This window comes from Schistocerca cancellata, unplaced genomic scaffold (assembly GCF_023864275.1).
Source record: "Schistocerca cancellata isolate TAMUIC-IGC-003103 unplaced genomic scaffold, iqSchCanc2.1 HiC_scaffold_417, whole genome shotgun sequence".
NCBI lineage: Eukaryota > Metazoa > Arthropoda > Insecta > Orthoptera > Acrididae > Schistocerca > Schistocerca cancellata.
In genome coordinates this window covers 90,487-115,542 of record NW_026046434.1, presented here as the reverse complement: position 1 = coordinate 115,542, position 25,056 = coordinate 90,487, and the positions used below count along the sequence as shown (strand labels likewise).

Here is a 25,056-nt window from a genome sequence, read left to right as displayed (position 1 = left end):
CAGGGCAAATGTACTTGTTTCATTATACTACGAAACGGCCAATTACATTTTCAAATTAAAAAAGCATCTACCTGATCCAACGTGATCCGCTACTCCACGCCCTTCATTCTCACAACACAACCTACCTCTTGTTAATTACATTACGTTTTACTTGTGATTATGGCTCAGCAATAGCCGAGCACTACGAAAAATACCTTATAGACTCATTTAATGTTCCCCTCCACGGAAATCTTTAGTAAAAGGCGAAAGATTTATTCGTTTTGAAGGGAAACCAGAGTGCCGATCAACGCCCTCACTTCAATACTTATGGCTGCTTCTCTATTGCTTCTCCGCGAGAACGCGGAAAATTCTTTCCGTCTTGTCTACTTCTCTACTGTCAACACACTTCCAGTGCCATGCAAGCACACACCCCAAACTAACTGTCAGCGCTGAAATACGTGTCTGCCAAATGTCGTCGATATTACTCTTTAGATAACTATTTTCATCATTTCTGTCACCATTCAAGCTGCTTCATTACCTCACCTGCCGACAGATGGCAGCACGCCCAATTCCTCTCGGCGACCCACCGTCAGAGACACAACTGCCCGCACTGCTCTGCATCTAACACTAATCTCTCTCCTCCCCGCCACACTCGTTCACTGAAAAAACAGACAACTAGATAGTTCTTTGAACGCAAAACTAGGCCACATCAGACGCAACCTGTATGTAGATGTATGGTGCAAGGGAAATATCCCCCTGCTCCCACACAACTAATTAATACTAGTTGACAACAGAAATAAAATTTCTGCCGATAGTATTTGAACCAGTCTTATTCATTTGCGAATTTCATGCATTCCTTCTTGCAGATAACAGTGCCTTGCAAATCACTCAATTCATGTTTGCTAGCCAAACGTGCTCCTCCTAAATGTTCCGTACATCATGCATTAGTGCTGATTATCAAGACTGTTGTGTGTCAGCCTTTTATGGTCATCAATTGCACTCTTCTTGTGTTGCTCACTCATTCTTGTAACTCAAAAGTACGTCGTTGTCATCCAAGCCTAGCACTTGGAGCAGGCCAAATCAAATGGCTCGTCCCCGTGCCACTCGAGAAACTCCCACAAGGCTTTCATGACATGTCGTAATCAAAGTCCTTCCACAACCTGTAGCGACATTTCTGCAACGACGCGGGTCCCGATACCAAAAGTATGACTTATGCTTGCTTCTATTCTATATAATAAAACCACCACTCGGAAAGCGCTATTCCCTTCCCACATCCCTCAGAATGTGGTGAACGATCATCGATTACAACCAAGATGCGATGAATCTCGATCGCAAGCCTCACGCTCAGGGACAGTGCTACCACTCATCATCGTGGTTACGTCTACTCCAGCTTTGAACTAGAGAGAGTTGAAAACATACTACAGAAATGATCCTGTGAAGTATGATCTTGCTAGCAAGCTATCACCGCTCGCTACTTATGCCACGAGACCGTCAACACGCCCTACGAGAATACGACACTCTCTTCACATTTCGCGATTTACTTATCGAAGAATTTCTTAAGCTCGGACATTCTGCAAAGAACCTACTTCTACTCTTACTTGGCCGCCATGATCTCACTCAGCTATTTTGTGCGCTACCAGTGCTTCTTGTCTTCCGAAATGAGAGACCATTGCCTCACGCGAGACTGTATGTAAACACCGCTTGCACCTCCGGCCGCTAGATGGGGGCCTGGGGCACATACAGTAGCATCCTATGGCGCAAGCAGACATGCCAAATAGCCACTGAAAGACAAACACACAAGACGGCGTTCATAGGACTCTTGTGCTTTCTTTAAAGCCGCCTCTCTCTTCGAAAATTTTCGCACCGCACTAGTTTATTCACCTCACCCTAACAGTGCAAACTCTTGTCGATATTTCGCCACTTTCATGCATACTTCCTCTTTCGTTTCACTTTGCGTCTTACTTGATACCCGCCCAAGAGCTGCTGATATACAATACTCGCAATAAATGTGTTTCTCTCTGTATCTCTTTTCGCCTATCACGAGTATTGCTTTTCCTCACATGGCAATTATGAAAACACCCACAGCTAAACAAACACTTCCACTCAGCGCCACGTCCATACTATCAATCATACGCCAGTAATTTCACAGCTACTTGCTCCACTAATACATTTCTTATGTCTACTGTTAAACAGATGAAGAATCAAAGTATACAACAAGTCTCTATGAACATCACTGTCAGGACATTTTACAGACCTACGCATACCATGCCAATCTTTATGCTTCAACTATGATGGCCATGTGCTATGATTAAAGAAATTTCTCATAAAATAACAATTTTACAACTACTCCGACAAGTTCCTTACTAAAATGCTAGATGTTTAGCAATCCCCCCCCCCCCCCCAAAAATCATCTCAGAATAATCTCAAGCAGTGCTTACATCCCATGAGCACTTCTTTGCAAACAAAACCACAAACTACTTTTTATACTAGCTTCCTTGTCACAGTGAACAGGAAACTAATGCTAGTGCCTCAGTTTACTAAAAAGCTTTTTTCGCTTGCAACAAATAAACTACCAACTTGAACCACTTGGATTTTCAGACACACACAGAAAACTTAATTCCACAGAAATTTAGGAGTAACAGTGGTTACCTCACATTTTCACACACACTCAAATAGCTAGTTCTGTGCACTTCACACTATGTTCTCATCGTGTTTCACCAGAGAACACAGTTATCACTATGAATGGATTCTGGTAAAAGAGCATTAAAAAAAAAAACAGCCTGATCAAAGTGATTATCTGCACATCCTCTGCCAATATCATGTCACTCTATACCCGAGGGAAACTAGAATGCAGGGAAAGGAGCTTTGTTGTGAGCACTGTGTTGGTATTTCATCATTTACTGGCCAAAGTCTTCTCAAGCCAAGTATGCACCAGCTCTGTCTATGGCTGGGTCAATCAAGAGCCCCTATCAATTTTACTTAAAAGACAAGCAGCATCAACAACTCACAGGAGGCACTGAACATTTAAACCATTATCTGCACCACCTTCCACTGATTTACTGAAGAAGAAACAGCAAAGTCTGGCCAATTTTGTACACAAGTAATCTTGAAAACATTGGAGTCAACAGCAGATACATAGTTTCCAAGACTGTAGCTAGGAACAACCCTTCCATTTCAAGATTTATCTCTCACTGAGACACATCATACCCAAACTACACCTACCAGGAAATTGCTACTCAATTCATCTCTAGCTATCTATGTCATATTCAACAACTGTCTCTTTCTCACCTAAATCTTCTACAAAACTGAGTACATTGTTATGAACAAAGAACCAATGCCACATTATGGCAACAAGCCAGTGCCACTAATATCCACTCTATTGAAAACAATTGAAATGCTCATCCTGCCCAACTAACCACCATCTACAGCCCAAATCTCACTCACATCATACCTACAAATCACAAACTTCTGCGGTAAAAATAATTTTGGGTTTCAAAACACAATCTACTAATCACATACTAGTATTTATTACAAAGCCTCTCAATTCATCATTCACTTCCAAATATCGGCTTATATGCTGTTGTGCAACTGCAGTGCAAGTAAACACCCTCAAATCATCTAGAACTGAGATGCGGAAAGGGTTCACCAAGAGTTTCCAGGACAATAAATAGCGCTCTCTCTCTCTTTACACAATCGCCTAACACACTGCAAGCCATTTCAGGGCAAATGTACTTGTTTCATTATACTACGAAACGGCCAATTACATTTTCAAATTAAAAAAGCATCTACCTGATCCAACGTGATCCGCTACTCCACGCCCTTCATTCTCACAACACAACCTACCTCTTGTTAATTACATTACGTTTTACTTGTGATTATGGCTCAGCAATAGCCGAGCACTACGAAAAATACCTTATAGACTCATTTAATGTTCCCCTCCACGGAAATCTTTAGTAAAAGGCGAAAGATTTATTCGTTTTGAAGGGAAACCAGAGTGCTGATCAACGCCCTCACTTCAATACTTATGGCTGCTTCTCTATTGCTTCTCCGCGAGAACGCGGAAAATTCTTTCCGTCTTGTCTACTTCTCTACTGTCAACACACTTCCAGTGCCATGCAAGCACACACCCCAAACTAACTGTCAGCGCTGAAATACGTGTCTGCCAAATGTCGTCGATATTACTCTTTAGATAACTATTTTCATCATTTCTGTCACCATTCAAGCTGCTTCATTACCTCACCTGCCGACAGATGGCAGCACGCCCAATTCCTCTCGGCGACCCACCGTCAGAGACACAACTGCCCGCACTGCTCTGCATCTAACACTAATCTCTCTCCTCCCCACCACACTCGTTCACTGAAAAAACAGACAACTAGATAGTTCTTTGAACGCAAAACTAGGCCACATCAGACGCAACCTGTATGTAGATGTATGGTGCAAGGGAAATATCCCCCTGCTCCCACACAACTAATTAATACTAGTTGACAACAGAAATAAAATTTCTGCCGATAGTATTTGAACCAGTCTTATTCATTTGCGAATTTCATGCATTCCTTCTTGCAGATAACAGTGCCTTGCAAATCACTCAATTCATGTTTGCTAGCCAAACGTGCTCCTCCTAAATGTTCCGTACATCACGCATTAGTGCTGATTATCAAGACTGTGTTGTGTGTCAGCCTTTTATGGTCATCAATTGCACTCTTCTTGTGTTGCTCACTCATTCTTGTAACTCAAAAGTACGTCGTTGTCATCCAAGCCTAGCACTTGGAGCAGGCCAAATCAAATGGCTCGTCCCCGTGCCACTCGAGAAACTCCCACAAGGCTTTCATGACATGTCGTAATCAAAGTCCTTCCACAACCTGTAGCGACATTTCTGCAACGACGCGGGTCCCGATACCAAAAGTATGACTTATGCTTGCTTCTATTCTATATAATAAAACCACCACTCGGAAAGCGCTATTCCCTTCCCACATCCCTCAGAATGTGGTGAACGATCATCGATTACAACCAAGATGCGATGAATCTCGATCGCAAGCCTCACGCTCAGGGACAGTGCTACCACTCATCATCGTGGTTACGTCTACTCCAGCTTTGAACTAGAGAGAGTTGAAGACATACTACAGAAATGATCCTGTGAAGTATGATCTTGCTAGCAAGCTATCACCGCTCGCTACTTATGCCACGAGACCGTCAACACGCCCTACGAGAATACGACACTCTCTTCACATTTCGCGATTTACTTATCGAAGAATTTCTTAAGCTCGGACATTCTGCAAAGAACCTACTTCTACTCTTACTTGGCCGCCATGATCTCACTCAGCTATTTTGTGCGCTACCAGTGCTTCTTGTCTTCCGAAATGAGAGACCATTGCCTCACGCGAGACTGTATGTAAACACCGCTTGCACCTCCGGCCGCTAGATGGGGGCCTGGGGCACATACAGTAGCATCCTATGGCGCAAGCAGACATGCCAAATAGCCACTGAAAGACAAACACACAAGACGGCGTTCATAGGACTCTTGTGCTTTCTTTAAAGCCGCCTCTCTCTTCGAAAATTTTCGCACCGCACTAGTTTATTCACCTCACCCTAACAGTGCAAACTCTTGTCGATATATCGCCACTTTCATGCATACTTCCTCTTTCGTTTCACTTTGCGTCTTACTTGATACCCGCCCAAGAGTTGCTGATATACAATACTCGCAATAAATGTGTTTCTGTCTGTATCTCTTTTCGCCTATCACGAGTATTGCTTTTCCTCACATGGCAATTATGAAAACACCCACAGCAAAACAAACACTTCCACTCAGCGCCACGTCAATACTACCAATCATACGCCAGTAATTTCACAGCTACTTGCTCCACTAATACATTTCTTATGTCTACTGTTAAACAGATGAAGAATCAAAGTATACAACAAGTCTCTATGAACATCACTGTCAGGACATTTTACAGACCTACGCATACCATGCCAATCTTTATGCTTCAACTATGATGGCCATGTGCTATGATTAAAGAAATTTCTCATAAAATAACAATTTTACAACTACTCCGACAAGTTCCTTACTAAAATGCTAGATGTTTAGCAATCCCCCCCCCCCCCCCCCCCCACAAAAATCATCTCAGAATAATCTCAAGCAGTGCTTACATCCCATGAGCACTTCTTTGCAAACAAAACCACAAAACTTTTTATACTAGCTTCCTTGTCACAGTGAACTGGAAACTAATGCTAGTGCCTCAGTTTACTAAAAAGCTTTTTTCGCTTGCAACAAATAAACTACCAACTTGAACCACTTGGATTTTCAGACACACACAGAAAACTTAATTCCACAGAAATTTAGGAGTAACAGTGGTTACCTCACATTTTCACACACACTCAAATAGCTAGTTCTGTGCACTTCACACTATGTTCTCATCGTGTTTCACCAGAGAACACAGTTATCACTATGAATGGATTCTGGTAAAAGAGCATTAAAAAAAAAAACAGCCTGATCAAAGTGATTATCTGCACATCCTCTGCCAATATCATGTCACTCTATACCCGAGGGAAACTAGAATGCAGGGAAAGGAGCTTTGTTGTGAGCACTGTGTTGGTATTTCATCATTTACTGGCCAAAGTCTTCTCAAGCCAAGTATGCACCAGCTCTGTCTATGGCTGGGTCAATCAAGAGCCCCTATCAATTTTACTTAAAAGACAAGCAGCATCAACAACTCACAGGAGGCACTGAACATTTATACCATTATCTGCACCACCTTCCACTGATTTACTGAAGAAGAAACAGCAAAGTCTGGCCAATTTTGTACACAAGTAATCTTGAAAACATTGGAGTCAACAGCAGATACATAGTTTCCAAGACTGTAGCTAGGAACAACCCTTCCATTTCAAGATTTATCTCTCACTGAGACACATCATACCCAAACTACACCTACCAGGAAATTGCTACTCAATTCATCTCTAGCTATCTATGTCATATTCAACAACTGTCTCTTTCTCACCTAAATCTTCTACAAAACTGAGTACACTGTTATGAACAAAGAACCAATGCCACATTATGGCAACAAGCCAGTGCCACTAATATCCACTCTATTGAAAACAATTGAAATGCTCATCCTGCCCAACTAACCACCATCTACAGCCCAAATCTCACTCACATCATACCTACAAATCACAAACTTCTGCGGTAAAAATAATTTTGGGTTTCAAAACACAATCTACTAATCACATACTAGTATTTATTACAAAGCCTCTCAATTCATCATTCACTTCCAAATATCGGCTTATATGCTGTTGTGCAACTGCAGTGCAAGTAAACACCCTCAAATCATCTAGAACTGAGATGCGGAAAGGGTTCACCAAGAGTTTCCAGGACAATAAATAGCGCTCTCTCTCTCTTTACACAATCGCCTAACACACTGCAAGCCATTTCAGGGCAAATGTACTTGTTTCATTATACTACGAAACGGCCAATTACATTTTCAAATTAAAAAAGCATCTACCTGATCCAACGTGATCCGCTACTCCACGCCCTTCATTCTCACAACACAACCTACCTCTTGTTAATTACATTACGTTTTACTTGTGATTATGGCTCAGCAATAGCCGAGCACTACGAAAAATACCTTATAGACTCATTTAATGTTCCCCTCCACGGAAATCTTTAGTAAAAGGCGAAAGATTTATTCGTTTTGAAGGGAAACCAGAGTGCCGATCAACGCCCTCACTTCAATACTTATGGCTGCTTCTCTATTGCTTCTCCGCGAGAACGCGGAAAATTCTTTCCGTCTTGTCTACTTCTCTACTGTCAACACACTTCCAGTGCCATGCAAGCACACACCCCAAACTAACTGTCAGCGCTAAAATACGTGTCTGCCAAATGTCGTCGATATTACTCTTTAGATAACTATTTTCATCATTTCTGTCACCATTCAAGCTGCTTCATTACCTCACCTGCCGACAGATGGCAGCACGCCCAATTCCTCTCGGCGACCCACCGTCAGAGACACAACTGCCCGCACTGCTCTGCATCTAACACTAATCTCTCTCCTCCCCACCACACTCGTTCACTGAAAAAACAGACATCTAGATAGTTCTTTGAACGCAAAACTAGGCCACATCAGACGCAACCTGTATGTAGATGTATGGTGCAAGGGAAATATCCCCCTGCTCCCACACAACTAATTAATACTAGTTGACAACAGAAATAAAATTTCTGCCGATAGTATTTGAACCAGTCTTATTCATTTGCGAATTTCATGCATTCCTTCTTGCAGATAACAGTGCCTTGCAAATCACTCAATTCATGTTTGCTAGCCAAACGTGCTCCTCCTAAATGTTCCGTACATCATGCATTAGTGCTGATTATCAAGACTGTGTTGTGTGTCAGCCTTTTATGGTCATCAATTGCACTCTTCTTGTGTTGCTCACTCATTCTTGTAACTCAAAAGTACGTCGTTGTCATCCAAGCCTAGCACTTGGAGCAGGCCAAATCAAATGGCTCGTCCCCGTGCCACTCGAGAAACTCCCACAAGGCTTTCATGACATGTCGTAATCAAAGTCCTTCCACAACCTGTAGCGACATTTCTGCAACGACGCGGGTCCCGATACCAAAAGTATGACTTATGCTTGCTTCTATTCTATATAATAAAACCACCACTCGGAAAGCGCTATTCCCTTCCCACATCCCTCAGAATGTGGTGAACGATCATCGATTACAACCAAGATGCGATGAATCTCGATCGCAAGCCTCACGCTCAGGGACAGTGCTACCACTCATCATCGTGGTTACGTCTACTCCAGCTTTGAACTAGAGAGAGTTGAAGACATACTACAGAAATGATCCTGTGAAGTATGATCTTGCTAGCAAGCTATCACCGCTCGCTACTTATGCCACGAGACCGTCAACACGCCCTACGAGAATACGACACTCTCTTCACATTTCGCGATTTACTTATCGAAGAATTTCTTAAGCTCGGACATTCTGCAAAGAACCTACTTCTACTCTTACTTGGCCGCCATGATCTCACTCAGCTATTTTGTGCGCTACCAGTGCTTCTTGTCTTCCGAAATGAGAGACCATTGCCTCACGCGAGACTGTATGTAAACACCGCTTGCACCTCCGGCCGCTAGATGGGGGCCTGGGGCACATACAGTAGCATCCTATGGCGCAAGCAGACATGCCAAATAGCCACTGAAAGACAAACACACAAGACGGCGTTCATAGGACTCTTGTGCTTTCTTTAAAGCCGCCTCTCTCTTCGAAAATTTTCGCACCGCACTAGTTTATTCACCTCACCCTAACAGTGCAAACTCTTGTCGATATATCGCCACTTTCATGCATACTTCCTCTTTCGTTTCACTTTGCGTCTTACTTGATACCCGCCCAAGAGTTGCTGATATACAATACTCGCAATAAATGTGTTTCTGTCTGTATCTCATTTCGCCTATCACGAGTATTGCTTTTCCTCACATGGCAATTATGAAAACACCCACAGCTAAACAAACACTTCCACTCAGCGCCACGTCAATACTACCAATCATACGCCAGTAATTTCACAGCTACTTGCTCCACTAATACATTTCTTATGTCTACTGTTAAACAGATGAAGAATCAAAGTATACAACAAGTCTCTATGAACATCACTGTCAGGACATTTTACAGACCTACGCATACCATGCCAATCTTTATGCTTCAACTATGATGGCCATGTGCTATGATTAAAGAAATTTCTCATAAAATAACAATTTTACAACTACTCCGACAAGTTCCTTACTAAAATGCTAGATGTTTAGCAATCCCCCCCCCCCCCCCCACAAAAATCATCTCAGAATAATCTCAAGCAGTGCTTACATCCCATGAGCACTTCTTTGCAAACAAAACCACAAAACTTTTTATACTAGCTTCCTTGTCACAGTGAACTGGAAACTAATGCTAGTGCCTCAGTTTACTAAAAAGCTTTTTTCGCTTGCAACAAATAAACTACCAACTTGAACCACTTGGATTTTCAGACACACACAGAAAACTTAATTCCACAGAAATTTAGGAGTAACAGTGGTTACCTCACATTTTCACACACACTCAAATAGCTAGTTCTGTGCACTTCACACTATGTTCTCATCGTGTTTCACCAGAGAACACAGTTATCACTATGAATGGATTCTGGTAAAAGAGCATTAAAAAAAAAAAACAGCCTGATCAAAGTGATTATCTGCACATCCTCTGCCAATATCATGTCACTCTATACCCGAGGGAAACTAGAATGCAGGGAAAGGAGCTTTGTTGTGAGCACTGTGTTGGTATTTCATCATTTACTGGCCAAAGTCTTCTCAAGCCAAGTATGCACCAGCTCTGTCTATGGCTGGGTCAATCAAGAGCCCCTATCAATTTTACTTAAAAGACAAGCAGCATCAACAACTCACAGGAGGCACTGAACATTTATACCATTATCTGCACCACCTTCCACTGATTTACTGAAGAAGAAACAGCAAAGTCTGGCCAATTTTGTACACAAGTAATCTTGAAAACATTGGAGTCAACAGCAGATACATAGTTTCCAAGACTGTAGCTAGGAACAACCCTTCCATTTCAAGATTTATCTCTCACTGAGACACATCATACCCAAACTACACCTACCAGGAAATTGCTACTCAATTCATCTCTAGCTATCTATGTCATATTCAACAACTGTCTCTTTCTCACCTAAATCTTCTACAAAACTGAGTACACTGTTATGAACAAAGAACCAATGCCACATTATGGCAACAAGCCAGTGCCACTAATATCCACTCTATTGAAAACAATTGAAATGCTCATCCTGCCCAACTAACCACCATCTACAGCCCAAATCTCACTCACATCATACCTACAAATCACAAACTTCTGCGGTAAAAATAATTTTGGGTTTCAAAACACAATCTACTAATCACATACTAGTATTTATTACAGAGCCTCTCAATTCATCATTCACTTCCAAATATCGGCTTATATGCTGTTGTGCAACTGCAGTGCAAGTAAACACCCTCAAATCATCTAGAACTGAGATGCGGAAAGGGTTCACCAAGAGTTTCCAGGACAATAAATAGCGCTCTCTCTCTCTTTACACAATCGCCTAACACACTGCAAGCCATTTCAGGGCAAATGTACTTGTTTCATTATACTACGAAACGGCCAATTACATTTTCAAATTAAAAAAGCATCTACCTGATCCAACGTGATCCGCTACTCCACGCCCTTCATTCTCACAACACAACCTACCTCTTGTTAATTACATTACGTTTTACTTGTGATTATGGCTCAGCAATAGCCGAGCACTACGAAAAATACCTTATAGACTCATTTAATGTTCCCCTCCACGGAAATCTTTAGTAAAAGGCGAAAGATTTATTCGTTTTGAAGGGAAACCAGAGTGCCGATCAACGCCCTCACTTCAATACTTATGGCTGCTTCTCTATTGCTTCTCCGCGAGAACGCGGAAAATTCTTTCCGTCTTGTCTACTTCTCTACTGTCAACACACTTCCAGTGCCATGCAAGCACACACCCCAAACTAACTGTCAGCGCTGAAATACGTGTCTGCCAAATGTCGTCGATATTACTCTTTAGATAACTATTTTCATCATTTCTGTCACCATTCAAGCTGCTTCATTACCTCACCTGCCGACAGATGGCAGCACGCTCAATTCCTCTCGGCGACCCACCGTCAGACACACAACTGCCCGCACTGCTCTGCATCTAACACTAATCTCTCTCCTCCCCACCACACTCGTTCACTGAAAAAACAGACAACTAGATAGTTCTTTGAACGCAAAACTAGGCCACATCAGACGCAACCTGTATGTAGATGTATGGTGGAAGGGAAATATCCCCCTGCTCCCACACAACTAATTAATACTAGTTGACAACAGAAATAAAATTTCTGCCGATAGTATTTGAACCAGTCTTATTCATTTGCGAATTTCATGCATTCCTTCTTGCATGATAACAGTGCCTTGCAAATCACTCAATTCATGTTTGCTAGCCAAACGTGCTCCTCCTAAATGTTCCGTACATCACGCATTAGTGCTGATTATCAAGACTGTGTTGTGTGTCAGCCTTTTATGGTCATCAATTGCACTCTTCTTGTGTTGCTCACTCATTCTTGTAACTCAAAAGTACGTCGTTGTCATCCAAGCCTAGCACTTGGAGCAGGCCAAATCAAATGGCTCGTCCCCGTGCCACTCGAGAAACTCCCACAAGGCTTTCATGACATGTCGTAATCAAAGTCCTTCCACAACCTGTAGCGACATTTCTGCAACGACGCGGGTCCCGATACCAAAAGTATGACTTATGCTTGCTTCTATTCTATATAATAAAACCACCACTCGGAAAGCGCTATTCCCTTCCCACATCCCTCAGAATGTGGTGAACGATCATCGATTACAACCAAGATGCGATGAATCTCGATCGCAAGCCTCACGCTCAGGGACAGTGCTACCACTCATCATCGTGGTTACGTCTACTCCAGCTTTGAACTAGAGAGAGTTGAAGACATACTACAGAAATGATCCTGTGAAGTATGATCTTGCTAGCAAGCTATCACCGCTCGCTACTTATGCCACGAGACCGTCAACACGCCCTACGAGAATACGACACACTCTTCACATTTCGCGATTTACTTATCGAAGAATTTCTTAAGCTCGGACATTCTGCAAAGAACCTACTTCTACTCTTACTTGGCCGCCATGATCTCACTCAGCTATTTTGTGCGCTACCAGTGCTTCTTGTCTTCCGAAATGAGAGACCATTGCCTCACGCGAGACTGTATGTAAACACCGCTTGCACCTCCGGCCGCTAGATGGGGGCCTGGGGCACATACAGTAGCATCCTATGGCGCAAGCAGACATGCCAAATAGCCACTGAAAGACAAACACACAAGACGGCGTTCATAGGACTCTTGTGCTTTCTTTAAAGCCGCCTCTCTCTTCGAAAATTTTCGCACCGCACTAGTTTATTCACCTCACCTTAACAGTGCAAACTCTTGTCGATATTTCGCCACTTTCATGCATACTTCCTCTTTCGTTTCACTTTGCGTCTTACTTGATACCCGCCCAAGAGCTGCTGATATACAATACTCGCAATAAATGTGTTTCTCTCTGTATCTCTTTTCGCCTATCACGAGTATTGCTTTTCCTCACATGGCAATTATGAAAACACCCACAGCTAAACAAACACTTCCACTCAGCGCCACGTCCATACTATCAATCATACGCCAGTAATTTCACAGCTACTTGCTCCACTAATACATTTCTTATGTCTACTGTTAAACAGATGAAGAATCAAAGTATACAACAAGTCTCTATGAACATCACTGTCAGGACATTTTACAGACCTACGCATACCATGCCAATCTTTATGCTTCAACTATGATGGCCATGTGCTATGAATAAAGAAATTTCTCATAAAATAACAATTTTACAACTACTCCGACAAGTTCCTTACTAAAATGCTAGATGTTTAGCAATCCCCCCCCCCCCCCAAAAATCATCTCAGAATAATCTCAAGCAGTGCTTACATCCCATGAGCACTTCTTTGCAAACAAAACCACAAACTACTTTTTATACTAGCTTCCTTGTCACAGTGAACAGGAAACTAATGCTAGTGCCTCAGTTTACTAAAAAGCTTTTTTCGCTTGCAACAAATAAACTACCAACTTGAACCACTTGGATTTTCAGACACACACAGAAAACTTAATTCCACAGAAATTTAGGAGTAACAGTGGTTACCTCACATTTTCACACACACTCAAATAGCTAGTTCTGTGCACTTCACACTATGTTCTCATCGTGTTTCACCAGAGAACACAGTTATCACTATGAATGGATTCTGGTAAAAGAGCATTAAAAAAAAAAACAGCCTGATCAAAGTGATTATCTGCACATCCTCTGCCAATATCATGTCACTCTATACCCGAGGGAAACTAGAATGCAGGGAAAGGAGCTTTGTTGTGAGCACTGTGTTGGTATTTCATCATTTACTGGCCAAAGTCTTCTCAAGCCAAGTATGCACCAGCTCTGTCTATGGCTGGGTCAATCAAGAGCCCCTATCAATTTTACTTAAAAGACAAGCAGCATCAACAACTCACAGGAGGCACTGAACATTTAAACCATTATCTGCACCACCTTCCACTGATTTACTGAAGAAGAAACAGCAAAGTCTGGCCAATTTTGTACACAAGTAATCTTGAAAACATTGGAGTCAACAGCAGATACATAGTTTCCAAGACTGTAGCTAGGAACAACCCTTCCATTTCAAGATTTATCTCTCACTGAGACACATCATACCCAAACTACACCTACCAGGAAATTGCTACTCAATTCATCTCTAGCTATCTATGTCATATTCAACAACTGTCTCTTTCTCACCTAAATCTTCTACAAAACTGAGTACATTGTTATGAACAAAGAACCAATGCCACATTATGGCAACAAGCCAGTGCCACTAATATCCACTCTATTGAAAACAATTGAAATGCTCATCCTGCCCAACTAACCACCATCTACAGCCCAAATCTCACTCACATCATACCTACAAATCACAAACTTCTGCGGTAAAAATAATTTTGGGTTTCAAAACACAATCTACTAATCACATACTAGTATTTATTACAAAGCCTCTCAATTCATCATTCACTTCCAAATATCGGCTTATATGCTGTTGTGCAACTGCAGTGCAAGTAAACACCCTCAAATCATCTAGAACTGAGATGCGGAAAGGGTTCACCAAGAGTTTCCAGGACAATAAATAGCGCTCTCTCTCTCTCTTTACACAATCGCCTAACACACTGCAAGCCATTTCAGGGCAAATGTACTTGTTTCATTATACTACGAAACGGCCAATTACATTTTCAAATTAAAAAAGCATCTACCTGATCCAACGTGATCCGCTACTCCACGCCCTTCATTCTCACAACACAACCTACCTCTTGTTAATTACATTACGTTTTACTTGTGATTATGGCTCAGCAATAGCCGAGCACTACGAAAAATACCTTATAGACTCATTTAATGTTCCCCTCCACGGAAATCTTTAGTAAAAGGCGAAAGATTTATTCGTTTTGAAGGGAAACCAGAGTGCCGATCAACGCCCTCACTTCAATACTTATGGCTGCTTCTCTATTGCTTCTCCGCGAGAACGCGGAAAATTCTTTCCGTCTTGTCTACTTCTCTACTGTCAACACACTTCCAGTGCCATGCAAGCACACACCCCAAACTAACTGTCAGCGCTGAAATACGTGTCTGCCAAATGTCGTCGATATTACTCTTTAGATAACTATTTTCATCATTTCTGTCACCATTCAAGCTGCTTCATTACCTCACCTGCCGACAGATGGCAGCACGCCCAATTCCTCTCGGCGACCCACCGTCAGAGACACAACTGCCCGCACTGCTCTGCATCTAACACTAATCTCTCTCCTCCCCACCACACTCGTTCACTGAAAAAACAGACAACTAGATAGTTCTTTGAACGCAAAACTAGGCCACATCAGACGCAACCTGTATGTAGATGTATGGTGCAAGGGAAATATCCCCCTGCTCCCACACAACTAATTAATACTAGTTGACAACAGAAATAAAATTTCTGCCGATAGTATTTGAACCAGTCTTATTCATTTGCGAATTTCATGCATTCCTTCTTGCAGATAACAGTGCCTTGCAAATCACTCAATTCATGTTTGCTAGCCAAACGTGCTCCTCCTAAATGTTCCGTACATCATGCATTAGTGCTGATTATCAAGACTGTGTTGTGTGTCAGCCTTTTATGGTCATCAACTGCACTCTTCTTGTGTTGCTCACTCATTCTTGTAACTCAAAAGTACGTCGTTGTCATCCAAGCCTAGCACTTGGAGCAGGCCAAATCAAATGGCTCGTCCCCGTGCCACTCGAGAAACTCCCACAAGGCTTTCATGACATGTCGTAATCAAAGTCCTTCCACAACCTGTAGCGACATTTCTGCAACGACGCGGGTCCCGATACCAAAAGTATGACTTATGCTTGCTTCTATTCTATATAATAAAACCACCACTCGGAAAGCGCTATTCCCTTCCCACATCCCTCAGAATGTGGTGAACGATCATCGATTACAACCAAGATGCGATGAATCTCGATCGCAAGCCTCACGCTCAGGGACAGTGCTACCACTCATCATCGTGGTTACGTCTACTCCAGCTTTGAACTAGAGAGAGTTGAAGACATACTACAGAAATGATCCTGTGAAGTATGATCTTGCTAGCAAGCTATCACCGCTCGCTACTTATGCCACGAGACCGTCAACACGCCCTACGAGAATACGACACTCTCTTCACATTTCGCGATTTACTTATCGAAGAATTTCTTAAGCTCGGACATTCTGCAAAGAACCTACTTCTACTCTTACTTGGCCGCCATGATCTCACTCAGCTATTTTGTGCGCTACCAGTGCTTCTTGTCTTCCGAAATGAGAGACCATTGCCTCACGCGAGACTGTATGTAAACACCGCTTGCACCTCCGGCCGCTAGATGGGGGCCTGGGGCACATACAGTAGCATCCTATGGCGCAAGCAGACATGCCAAATAGCCACTGAAAGACAAACACACAAGACGGCGTTCATAGGACTCTTGTGCTTTCTTTAAAGCCGCCTCTCTCTTCGAAAATTTTCGCACCGCACTAGTTTATTCACCTCACCCTAACAGTGCAAACTCTTGTCGATATATCGCCACTTTCATGCATACTTCCTCTTTCGTTTCACTTTGCGTCTTACTTGATACCCGCCCAAGAGTTGCTGATATACAATACTCGCAATAAATGTGTTTCTGTCTGTATCTCTTTTCGCCTATCACGAGTATTGCTTTTCCTCACATGGCAATTATGAAAACACCCACAGCAAAACAAACACTTCCACTCAGCGCCACGTCAATACTACCAATCATACGCCAGTAATTTCACAGCTACTTGCTCCACTAATACATTTCTTATGTCTACTGTTAAACAGATGAAGAATCAAAGTATACAACAAGTCTCTATGAACATCACTGTCAGGACATTTTACAGACCTACGCATACCATGCCAATCTTTATGCTTCAACTATGATGGCCATGTGCTATGAATAAAGAAATTTCTCATAAAATAACAATTTTACAACTACTCCGACAAGTTCCTTACTAAAATGCTAGATGTTTAGCAATCCCCCCCCCCCCAAAAAAATCATCTCAGAATAATCTCAAGCAGTGCTTACATCCCATGAGCACTTCTTTGCAAACAAAACCACAAACTACTTTTTATACTAGCTTCCTTGTCACAGTGAACAGGAAACTAATGCTAGTGCCTCAGTTTACTAAAAAGCTTTTTTCGCTTGCAACAAATAAACTACCAACTTGAACCACTTGGATTTTCAGACACACACAGAAAACTTAATTCCACAGAAATTTAGGAGTAACAGTGGTTACCTCACATTTTCACACACACTCAAATAGCTAGTTCTGTGCACTTCACACTATGTTCTCATCGTGTTTCACCAGAGAACACAGTTATCACTATGAATGGATTCTGGTAAAAGAGCATTAAAAAAAAAAACAGCCTGATCAAAGTGATTATCTGCACATCCTCTGCCAATATCATGTCACTCTATACCCGAGGGAAACTAGAATGCAGGGAAAGGAGCTTTGTTGTGAGCACTGTGTTGGTATTTCATCATTTACTGGCCAAAGTCTTCTCAAGCCAAGTATGCACCAGCTCTGTCTATGGCTGGGTCAATCAAGAGCCCCTATCAATTTTACTTAAAAGACAAGCAGCATCAACAACTCACAGGAGGCACTGAACATTTATACCATTATCTGCACCACCTTCCACTGATTTACTGAAGAAGAAACAGCAAAGTCTGGCCAATTTTGTACACAAGTAATCTTGAAAACATTGGAGTCAACAGCAGATACATAGTTTCCAAGACTGTAGCTAGGAACAACCCTTCCATTTCAAGATTTATCTCTCACTGAGACACATCATACCCAAACTACACCTACCAGGAAATTGCTACTCAATTCATCTCTAGCTATCTATGTCATATTCAACAACTGTCTCTTTCTCACCTAAATCTTCTACAAAACTGAGTACACTGTTATGAACAAAGAACCAATGCCACATTATGGCAACAAGCCAGTGCCACTAATATCCACTCTATTGAAAACAATTGAAATGCTCATCCTGCCCAACTAACCACCATCTACAGCCCAAATCTCACTCACATCATACCTACAAATCACAAACTTCTGCGGTAAAAATAATTTTGGGTTTCAAAACACAATCTACTAATCACATACTAGTATTTATTACAAAGCCTCTCAATTCATCATTCACTTCCAAATATCGGCTTATATGCTGTTGTGCAACTGCAGTGCAAGTAAACACCCTCAAATCATCTAGAACTGAGATGCGGAAAGGGTTCACCAAGAGTTTCCAGGACAATAAATAGCGCTCTCTCTCTCTCTTTACACAATCGCCTAACACACTGCAAGCCATTTCAGGGCAAATGTACTTGTTTCATTATACTACGAAACGGCCAATTACATTTTCAAATTAAAAAAGCATCTACCTGATCCAACGTGATCCGCTACTCCACGCCCTTCATTCTCACAACACAACCTACCTCTTGTTAATTATATTACGTTTTACTTGTGATTATGGCTCAGCAATAGCCGAGCACTACGAAAAATACCTTATAGACTCATTTAATGTTCCCCTCCACGGAAATCTTTAGTAAAAGGCGAAAGATTTATTCGTTTTGAAGGGAAACCAGAGTGCCGATCAACGCCCTCACTTCAATACTTATGGCTGCTTCTCTATTGCTTCTCCGCGAGAACGCGGAAAATTCTTTCCGTCTTGTCTACTTCTCTACTGTCAACACACTTCCAGTGCCATGCAAGCACACACCCCAAACTAACTGTCAGCGCTGAAATACGTGTCTGCCAAATGTCGTCGATATTACTCTTTAGATAACTATTTTCATCATTTCTGTCACCATTCAAGCTGCTTCATTACCTCACCTGCCGACAGATGGCAGCACGCCCAATTCCTCTCGGCGACCCACCGTCAGAGACACAACTGCCCGCACTGCTCTGCATCTAACACTAATCTCTCTCCTCCCCACCACACTCGTTCACTGAAAAAACAGACAACTAGATAGTTCTTTGAACGCAAAACTAGGCCACATCAGACGCAACCTGTATGTAGATGTATGGTGCAAGGGAAATATCCCCCTGCTCCCACACAACTAATTAATACTAGTTGACAACAGAAATAAAATTTCTGCCGATAGTATTTGAACCAGTCTTATTCATTTGCGAATTTCATGCATTCCTTCTTGCAGATAACAGTGCCTTGCAAATCACTCAATTCATGTTTGCTAGCCAAACGTGCTCCTCCTAAATGTTCCGTACATCATGCATTAGTGCTGATTATCAAGACTGTGTTGTGTGTCAGCCTTTTATGGTCATCAACTGCACTCTTCTTGTGTTGCTCACTCATTCTTGTAACTCAAAAGTACGTCGTTGTTATCCAAGCCTAGCACTTGGAGCAGGCCAAATCAAATGGCTCGTCCCCGTGCCACTCGAGAAACTCCCACAAGGCTTTCATGACATGTCGTAATCAAAGTCCTTCCACAACCTGTAGCGACATTTCTGCAACGACGCGGGTCCCGATACCAAAAGTATGACTTATGCTTGCTTCTATTCTATATAATAAAACCACCACTCGGAAAGCGCTATTCCCTTCCCACATCCCTCAGAATGTGGTGAACGATCATCGATTACAACCAAGATGCGATGAATCTCGATCGCAAGCCTCACGCTCAGGGACAGTGCTACCACTCATCATCGTGGTTACGTCTACTCCAGCTTTGAACTAGAGAGAGTTGAAGACATACTACAGAAATGATCCTGTGAAGTATGATCTTGCTAGCAAGCTATCACCGCTCGCTACTTATGCCACGAGACCGTCAACACGCCCTACGAGAATACGACACTCTCTTCACATTTCGCGATTTACTTATCGAAGAATTTCTTAAGCTCGGACATTCTGCAAAGAACCTACTTCTACTCTTACTTGGCCGCCATGATCTCACTCAGCTATTTTGTGCGCTACCAGTGCTTCTTGTCTTCCGAAATGAGAGACCATTGCCTCACGCGAGACTGTATGTAAACACCGCTTGCACCTCCGGCCGCTAGATGGGGGCCGGGGGCACATACAGTAGCATTCTATGGCGCAAGCAGACATGCCAAATAGCCACTGAAAGACAAACACACAAGACGGCGTTCATAGGACTCTTGTGCTTTCTTTAAAGCCGCCTCTCTCTTCGAAAATTTTCGCACCGCACTAGTTTATTCACCTCACCCTAACAGTGCAAACTCTTGTCGATATATCGCCACTTTCATGCATACTTCCTCTTTCGTTTCACTTTGCGTCTTACTTGATACCCGCCCAAGAGCTGCTGATATACAATACTCGCAATAAATGTGTTTCTCTCTGTATCTCTTTTCGCCTATCACGAGTATTGCTTTTCCTCACATGGCAATTATGAAAACACCCACAGCTAAACAAACACTTCCACTCAGCGCCACGTCCATACTATCAATCATACGCCAGTAATTTCACAGCTACTTGCTCCACTAATACATTTCTTATGTCTACTGTTAAACAGATGAAGAATCAAAGTATACAACAAGTCTCTATGAACATCACTGTCAGGACATTTTACAGACCTACGCATACCATGCCAATCTTTATGCTTCAACTATGATGGCCATGTGCTATGAATAAAGAAATTTCTCATAAAATAACAATTTTACAACTACTCCGACAAGTTCCTTACTAAAATGCTAGATGTTTAGCAATCCCCCCCCCCCAAAAATCATCTCAGAATAATCTCAAGCAGTGCTTACATCCCATGAGCACTTCTTTGCAAACAAAACCACAAACTACTTTTTATACTAGCTTCCTTGTCACAGTGAACAGGAAACTAATGCTAGTGCCTCAGTTTACTAAAAAGCTTTTTTCGCTTGCAACAAATAAACTACCAACTTGAACCACTTGGATTTTCAGACACACACAGAAAACTTAATTCCACAGAAATTTAGGAGTAACAGTGGTTACCTCACATTTTCACACACACTCAAATAGCTAGTTCTGTGCACTTCACACTATGTTCTCATCGTGTTTCACCAGAGAACACAGTTATCACTATGAATGGATTCTGGTAAAAGAGCATTAAAAAAAAAAACAGCCTGATCAAAGTGATTATCTGCACATCCTCTGCCAATATCATGTCACTCTATACCCGAGGGAAACTAGAATGCAGGGAAAGGAGCTTTGTTGTGAGCACTGTGTTGGTATTTCATCATTTACTGGCCAAAGTCTTCTCAAGCCAAGTATGCACCAGCTCTGTCTATGGCTGGGTCAATCAAGAGCCCCTATCAATTTTACTTAAAAGACAAGCAGCATCAACAACTCACAGGAGGCACTGAACATTTATACCATTATCTGCACCACCTTCCACTGATTTACTGAAGAAGAAACAGCAAAGTCTGGCCAATTTTGTACACAAGTAATCTTGAAAACATTGGAGTCAACAGCAGATACATAGTTTCCAAGACTGTAGCTAGGAACAACCCTTCCATTTCAAGATTTATCTCTCACTAAGACACATCATACCCAAACTACACCTACCAGGAAATTGCTACTCAATTCATCTCTAGCTATCTATGTCATATTCAACAACTGTCTCTTTCTCACCTAAATCTTCTACAAAACTGAGTACACTGTTATGAACAAAGAACCAATGCCACATTATGGCAACAAGCCAGTGCCACTAATATCCACTCTATTGAAAACAATTGAAATGCTCATCCTGCCCAACTAACCACCATCTACAGCCCAAATCTCACTCACATCATACCTACAAATCACAAACTTCTGCGGTAAAAATAATTTTGGGTTTCAAAACACAATCTACTAATCACATACTAGTATTTATTACAAAGCCTCTCAATTCATCATTCACTTCCAAATATCGGCTTATATGCTGTTGTGCAACTGCAGTGCAAGTAAACACCCTCAAATCATCTAGAACTGAGATGCGGAAAGGGTTCACCAAGAGTTTCCAGGACAATAAATAGCGCTCTCTCTCTCTCTTTACACAATCGCCTAACACACTGCAAGCCATTTCAGGGCAAATGTACTTGTTTCATTATACTACGAAACGGCCAATTACATTTTCAAATTAAAAAAGCATCTACCTGATCCAACGTGATCCGCTACTCCACGCCCTTCATTCTCACAACACAACCTACCTCTTGTTAATTACATTACGTTTTACTTGTGATTATGGCTCAGCAATAGCCGAGCACTACGAAAAATACCTTATAGACTCATTTAATGTTCCCCTCCACGGAAATCTTTAGTAAAAGGCGAAAGATTTATTCGTTTTGAAGGGAAACCAGAGTGCCGATCAACGCCCTCACTTCAATACTTATGGCTGCTTCTCTATTGCTTCTCCGCGAGAACGCGGAAAATTCTTTCCGTCTTGTCTACTTCTCTACTGTCAACACACTTCCAGTGCCATGCAAGCACACACCCCAAACTAACTGTCAGCGCTGAAATACGTGTCTGCCAAATGTCGTCGATATTACTCTTTAGATAACTATTTTCATCATTTCTGTCACCATTCAAGCTGCTTCATTACCTCACCTGCCGACAGATGGCAGCACGCCCAATTCCTCTCGGCGACCCACCGTCAGAGACACAACTGCCCGCACTGCTCTGCATCTAACACTAATCTCTCTCCTCCCCACCACACTCGTTCACTGAAAAAACAGACAACTAGATAGTTCTTTGAACGCAAAACTAGGCCACATCAGACGCAACCTGTATGTAGATGTATGGTGCAAGGGAAATATCCCCCTGCTCCCACACAACTAATTAATACTAGTTGACAACAGAAATAAAATTTCTGCCGATAGTATTTGAACCAGTCTTATTCATTTGCGAATTTCATGCATTCCTTCTTGCAGATAACAGTGCCTTGCAAATCACTCAATTCATGTTTGCTAGCCAAACGTGCTCCTCCTAAATGTTCCGTACATCACGCATTAGTGCTGATTATCAAGACTGTGTTGTGTGTCAGCCTTTTATGGTCATCAATTGCACTCTTCTTGTGTTGCTCACTCATTCTTGTAACTCAAAAGTACGTCGTTGTCATCCAAGCCTAGCACTTGGAGCAGGCCAAATCAAATGGCTCGTCCCCGTGCCACTCGAGAAACTCCCACAAGGCTTTCATGACATGTCATAATCAAAGTCCTTCCACAACCTGTAGCGACATTTCTGCAACGACGCGGGTCCCGATACCAAAAGTATGACTTATGCTTGCTTCTATTCTATATAATAAAACCACCACTCGGAAAGCGCTATTCCCTTCCCACATCCCTCAGAATGTGGTGAACGATCATCGATTACAACCAAGATGCGATGAATCTCGATCGCAAGCCTCACGCTCAGGGACAGTGCTACCACTCATCATCGTGGTTACGTCTACTCCAGCTTTGAACTAGAGAGAGTTGAAGACATACTACAGAAATGATCCTGTGAAGTATGATCTTGCTAGCAAGCTATCACCGCTCGCTACTTATGCCACGAGACCGTCAACACGCCCTACGAGAATACGACACACTCTTCACATTTCGCGATTTACTTATCGAAGAATTTCTTAAGCTCGGACATTCTGCAAAGAACCTACTTCTACTCTTACTTGGCCGCCATGATCTCACTCAGCTATTTTGTGCGCTACCAGTGCTTCTTGTCTTCCGAAATGAGAGACCATTGCCTCACGCGAGACTGTATGTAAACACCGCTTGCACCTCCGGCCGCTAGATGGGGGCCTGGGGCACATACAGTAGCATCCTATGGCGCAAGCAGACATGCCAAATAGCCACTGAAAGACAAACACACAAGACGGCGTTCATAGGACTCTTGTGCTTTCTTTAAAGCCGCCTCTCTCTTCGAAAATTTTCGCACCGCACTAGTTTATTCACCTCACCCTAACAGTGCAAACTCTTGTCGATATATCGCCACTTTCATGCATACTTCCTCTTTCGTTTCACTTTGCGTCTTACTTGATACCCGCCCAAGAGCTGCTGATATACAATACTCGCAATAAATGTGTTTCTCTCTGTATCTCTTTTCGCCTATCACGAGTATTGCTTTTCCTCACATGGCAATTATGAAAACACCCACAGCTAAACAAACACTTCCACTCAGCGCCACGTCCATACTATCAATCATACGCCAGTAATTTCACAGCTACTTGCTCCACTAATACATTTCTTATGTCTACTGTTAAACAGATGAAGAATCAAAGTATACAACAAGTCTCTATGAACATCACTGTCAGGACATTTTACAGACCTACGCATACCATGCCAATCTTTATGCTTCAACTATGATGGCCATGTGCTATGAATAAAGAAATTTCTCATAAAATAACAATTTTACAACTACTCCGACAAGTTCCTTACTAAAATGCTAGATGTTTAGCAATCCCCCCCCCCCCCCAAAAATCATCTCAGAATAATCTCAAGCAGTGCTTACATCCCATGAGCACTTCTTTGCAAACAAAACCACAAACTACTTTTTATACTAGCTTCCTTGTCACAGTGAACAGGAAACTAATGCTAGTGCCTCAGTTTACTAAAAAGCTTTTTTCGCTTGCAACAAATAAACTACCAACTTGAACCACTTGGATTTTCAGACACACACAGAAAACTTAATTCCACAGAAATTTAGGAGTAACAGTGGTTACCTCACATTTTCACACACACTCAAATAGCTAGTTCTGTGCACTTCACACTATGTTCTCATCGTGTTTCACCAGAGAACACAGTTATCACTATGAATGGATTCTGGTAAAAGAGCATTAAAAAAAAAAACAGCCTGATCAAAGTGATTATCTGCACATCCTCTGCCAATATCATGTCACTCTATACCCGAGGGAAACTAGAATGCAGGGAAAGGAGCTTTGTTGTGAGC

General features: G+C 42.2%; 14 non-coding genes across 14 annotated transcripts; all 14 read right to left on the bottom strand.

Annotated features, from left to right (window-relative positions):
- Nucleotides 1-161: 161 nt before the first annotated feature.
- LOC126123095 (U5 spliceosomal RNA) lies at nt 162-280 on the bottom strand. The gene has a single exon (XR_007526207.1). It is a non-coding gene; the product is annotated as a U5 spliceosomal RNA (small nuclear RNA).
- A 941-nt stretch (nt 281-1,221) lies between these two features.
- LOC126123045 (small nucleolar RNA U3) lies at nt 1,222-1,428 on the bottom strand. Its single transcript, XR_007526161.1, has one exon. It is a non-coding gene; the product is annotated as a small nucleolar RNA U3 (small nucleolar RNA).
- Nucleotides 1,429-3,858: 2,430 nt separating this feature from the next.
- Nucleotides 3,859-3,977, bottom strand: LOC126123093 (U5 spliceosomal RNA). The gene has a single exon (XR_007526205.1). It is a non-coding gene; the product is annotated as a U5 spliceosomal RNA (small nuclear RNA).
- A 943-nt stretch (nt 3,978-4,920) lies between these two features.
- On the bottom strand, nt 4,921-5,127 carry LOC126123222 (small nucleolar RNA U3). The gene has a single exon (XR_007526321.1). It is a non-coding gene; the product is annotated as a small nucleolar RNA U3 (small nucleolar RNA).
- Nucleotides 5,128-7,562: 2,435 nt separating this feature from the next.
- On the bottom strand, nt 7,563-7,681 carry LOC126123092 (U5 spliceosomal RNA). The gene has a single exon (XR_007526204.1). It is a non-coding gene; the product is annotated as a U5 spliceosomal RNA (small nuclear RNA).
- Nucleotides 7,682-8,624: 943 nt separating this feature from the next.
- On the bottom strand, nt 8,625-8,831 carry LOC126123221 (small nucleolar RNA U3). The gene has a single exon (XR_007526320.1). It is a non-coding gene; the product is annotated as a small nucleolar RNA U3 (small nucleolar RNA).
- Nucleotides 8,832-11,263: 2,432 nt separating this feature from the next.
- On the bottom strand, nt 11,264-11,382 carry LOC126123091 (U5 spliceosomal RNA). Its single transcript, XR_007526203.1, has one exon. It is a non-coding gene; the product is annotated as a U5 spliceosomal RNA (small nuclear RNA).
- Nucleotides 11,383-12,326: 944 nt separating this feature from the next.
- LOC126123219 (small nucleolar RNA U3) lies at nt 12,327-12,533 on the bottom strand. The gene has a single exon (XR_007526319.1). It is a non-coding gene; the product is annotated as a small nucleolar RNA U3 (small nucleolar RNA).
- Nucleotides 12,534-14,964: 2,431 nt separating this feature from the next.
- On the bottom strand, nt 14,965-15,083 carry LOC126123090 (U5 spliceosomal RNA). The gene has a single exon (XR_007526202.1). It is a non-coding gene; the product is annotated as a U5 spliceosomal RNA (small nuclear RNA).
- Nucleotides 15,084-16,026: 943 nt separating this feature from the next.
- On the bottom strand, nt 16,027-16,233 carry LOC126123217 (small nucleolar RNA U3). Its single transcript, XR_007526317.1, has one exon. It is a non-coding gene; the product is annotated as a small nucleolar RNA U3 (small nucleolar RNA).
- Nucleotides 16,234-18,664: 2,431 nt separating this feature from the next.
- LOC126123089 (U5 spliceosomal RNA) lies at nt 18,665-18,783 on the bottom strand. Its single transcript, XR_007526201.1, has one exon. It is a non-coding gene; the product is annotated as a U5 spliceosomal RNA (small nuclear RNA).
- A 943-nt stretch (nt 18,784-19,726) lies between these two features.
- Nucleotides 19,727-19,933, bottom strand: LOC126123216 (small nucleolar RNA U3). Its single transcript, XR_007526316.1, has one exon. It is a non-coding gene; the product is annotated as a small nucleolar RNA U3 (small nucleolar RNA).
- A 2,428-nt stretch (nt 19,934-22,361) lies between these two features.
- LOC126123088 (U5 spliceosomal RNA) lies at nt 22,362-22,480 on the bottom strand. The gene has a single exon (XR_007526200.1). It is a non-coding gene; the product is annotated as a U5 spliceosomal RNA (small nuclear RNA).
- A 943-nt stretch (nt 22,481-23,423) lies between these two features.
- LOC126123215 (small nucleolar RNA U3) lies at nt 23,424-23,630 on the bottom strand. The gene has a single exon (XR_007526315.1). It is a non-coding gene; the product is annotated as a small nucleolar RNA U3 (small nucleolar RNA).
- Between the last annotated feature and the right edge of the window lie 1,426 nt (nt 23,631-25,056).